This window comes from Pteropus vampyrus, unplaced genomic scaffold, assembly GCF_000151845.1.
Source record: "Pteropus vampyrus isolate Shadow unplaced genomic scaffold, Pvam_2.0 Scaffold18, whole genome shotgun sequence".
NCBI lineage: Eukaryota > Metazoa > Chordata > Mammalia > Chiroptera > Pteropodidae > Pteropus > Pteropus vampyrus.
In genome coordinates this window covers 3,250,888-3,254,363 of record NW_011888799.1, presented here as the reverse complement: position 1 = coordinate 3,254,363, position 3,476 = coordinate 3,250,888, and positions in this window count along the sequence as shown.

Here is a 3,476-nt window from a genome sequence, read left to right as displayed (position 1 = left end):
GCTAAAGAAGCTGCGGTACATATATACAATGGAATATTACTCAGCCATAAGAAGAGATGAAATACTGCCATTTGCGACAACATGGATAGACCTCGAGATAATCATGCTAAGCGAAATAAGCCAGACAGAAAAAGTTGAAAATTACATGACATCACTTATATGTGGAATATATACCTAAAAGCAACAAATGAGCAGGACAAAAAAACAAAGACTCATAGACATGGACTATAGACTAGCGGTTACCAGAGGACTATAGACTAGTGGTTACTAGTGGAGAGGGGGAGTAGGGGGGAGGTAGATGGGGTAAAGGGTGTCAAATATAGGGGGATAGTAGTCCTCCTTCTTTGCATGAATAGCCTAAAAAGGTCAGGAAGAAGTCCCAACTTCCAGTTAAATGGAATCATCATTGTGGTGAATGCATTTCTCCTTTGGAAACTAAGCTCCCTACATAAGAAGAGCTCAAAGATATAGGGACAAAAAGCAAAATTTCACTAGCGGTATCACTGTCGGTAACAATGATCACTCATCCTATTTCCACTCCTTGATTCAAGACCCCATGAATCCTGGCTTTGAGAGAAAGAACACTATATCTTAATCACTGATTTAGAATACAGGCCTCATCCTGTAGGACACTGCCCTAGCTCTGCAAGGTATTGCCACCCAGCTGGTGCCATAACTATATCTTCAAAAGGCCATTCCACAATTCTGTCAAGTCAGCTGCTTCAGAGTGATGGAGAACATGGTACGATCAGGAAATTTCATGAGAATAAACCCATCACTATACTTCACTGGCTGTAAAATGAATATCTTGGTCAGAAACAATACTGTCTTAAATACTATGACGGTGCATGAGCCATTACATAAGTCTGTGTACAGTGGTTTTGGCAAAAGCATTGTGAGAGGAAAGGCAAATCTATTTTCAAAAAGAGTAGAAAATATCTATCCCAGTAAAAATATAATGCTGCCCCTTCCATGATAGAAGCAGTCTACTGTAATAGACCTACTACTTGATTCTCCTCCTGCCCTCTGCCTCAAGAAATGGTATACTATCAAGGGCTCATTGTTAGTTTCCGTTATTGACATATTGGGCACTCAGCAGTGGCTGTAGGCAGATTAGTCTTGGTGAGTTGAAGTCCATATTGCTGAGCCATTGAATAACCTCCATTCCTGCCACCATGGCCACTTTATTCATAAGACAATTGGTCAAGGAATGGTGGCTGGGGAAAGAAGCTTATTTGATTTTTAGAATGAGTCACTTTGTCTACCCAATTATTAAGCTCCTTCTCCACTGAGGTCATTCTCTAATAAGCAAAGATACAAATATCTTAATATTATGTGCTCATTCAGAGAATTCTATTTATATACCTCTTACCTAGGTCTCCTTGTCACCAATTTTCCAAGCCCCTGACCAACCCAGCTAAACTATTATGCACTATGCATAAATCAGTGTAGATCTCAACATCTGGCCTTCTTTTCTTCCAGGCAAGACAAACAATTCTGTCCACTGGAAGGACGTTCATTCACCTTTGTGCTTCAGGGACACCCTGGAGTGGAACTATGGTTTTGTAGCCATCTATCTTCAGGTAGTATCAGTATGTTGCAGAGAATCATATGTAAACCAAGCCTGAATCTTTTCTTCTTAAGTCAAATGGTCATAGAAAACTCCCTGTGCAAACACAGGTCCAGATTAGGGGGGGAAGGCAATGTGACAGAAACAGAACTGGCTATATAATTTGTAGAGCCCAGAGAAAAATGAAGATAAAGGGTCCCTTGCCCAAAAATTAAAGATTTCAAGATTGTGGCAGTAGGACATTAAACCAAATGTGGGGCCCTTCTGCACATGGGCCCTGTGAGAATGCCCATGGTGGCTCATGGTTATATGCATTCGGCCTCTGCTAAGGCCTAGGAGCAAGTCAAAGCAGTTTCTCAAAGGAGAATGGTTATTCATATAGGACGGCATGTTTGCTTAACGCTCAGAATGCTGGTGGTCTTTGCTGTGATTTATTAATTAAGGCCTGCCAAGGGCTTCACATAAGCATCCCAATCTGCCACAGACACTTCAAGTACCACTAGATGTGCTGGGTCAGACAGCCTATGTGGCAAAGCAGCTTGCACAGCAGCTTGGATTTGTTGAGCTACCCTCTCTCATTCTGGGTCCCATTAAACAATTTACCAGCGTGAATTGAGAAATTATGCAAGCTACATCCATTAAACATGGGCCACGAGTGTGGCTGCAAAGCAGAACAAACCAGAAACTATAAATAGATCCACTGATTTCTTATCATCAAAGAAAAATTGCTCCAGGGTCATGGTATACTAATGCTTGGTGAATAATACTAGATCCCTTGAACAGAAAAGTTAAGGTGTTAAATGTTTAGAAGGCTGTATAATACAGTGATCAAGACTGGGGACTCTGGAGTCGAACAATACCGAAACCTGAAGAATACTTGCACCCGAATCTAAGCCCCATCACTTTAAAGCTGTGTGAGTTTGGTCACGTTGCTCATAAGGATCAAATGAGCTACAGGTGTGAAGCACAGGACTGAGGCACAGACTGAGGACTCAACAAATGCTTAGTTAGCCTTTCTTACAGATGAACAGAATTAAGAAGTCACTGGATTTAGGTAGTAAGAGATTGTGGGTGAGGCTCATGGGAGGACTGCCCATTAAATATGCAGGTTAGATTGTATATGCCTTTGACTTGAAGTATAAAAAGAGAGGAATGAACCTAGGACATGTTCAAGTTACAGCTCAGCCATTCCGAGCTGTGAGATCTTGGACAAGTCTTTCTTCATCTCCGACCTCCATTATCTCAAGTGTAAAACAGGAGAACTGATAGCCACGATTTCTTGGTCTCCCTCATTTCTGATAGTCTGTGTGATGACTCCTAACTGCTGTGAGATGTGTATTCCTCCCTTCCTGCAGCTGTGAGAACTCACACATGATCCCAGAAGAGAGAGCATTAGCCCAGTCCCTGCAGCCTTTTGCCCCAGAAGCACATCCAGCAAAGACCAAAAAGAGGTTTTCAATATTTATTAAAGCTCTGGCAATGGCTCCCACATATAAAACTGAACTATTTTAAGCCCCAGCTATTTTCTTTTTCTTTTGAAGAGTGGGCGGATTTAAGACAAACAGACTAATTAGGTATATGTTAGCATTGCCACAAAAGCAAAACAGTCAAATTTCCTAACACAACACCAAGTTGAGGCTTGGACTCTGGAGGATTAGAAAGGAAGCCTGGTGGTCAGTCCATTTCTCACATTCAGGGGTCTTGGCTTTCTCACAAACTGGCCTCTCACTAGGCCTAGTAAGGGGAGCTTCTGTGAGGGTGCTTCACCCTGGAGGTAGAGGGGTGGGTATCATGAGATTCCCTCCTTCCACTCTCCAGGCCCCCAAGTTAAAAGCAAAGACACCACAAACACTTAAGCAATTAGGGAATAATTTAAAACAAATGTGTATTGGAGTCCACCCGGAGC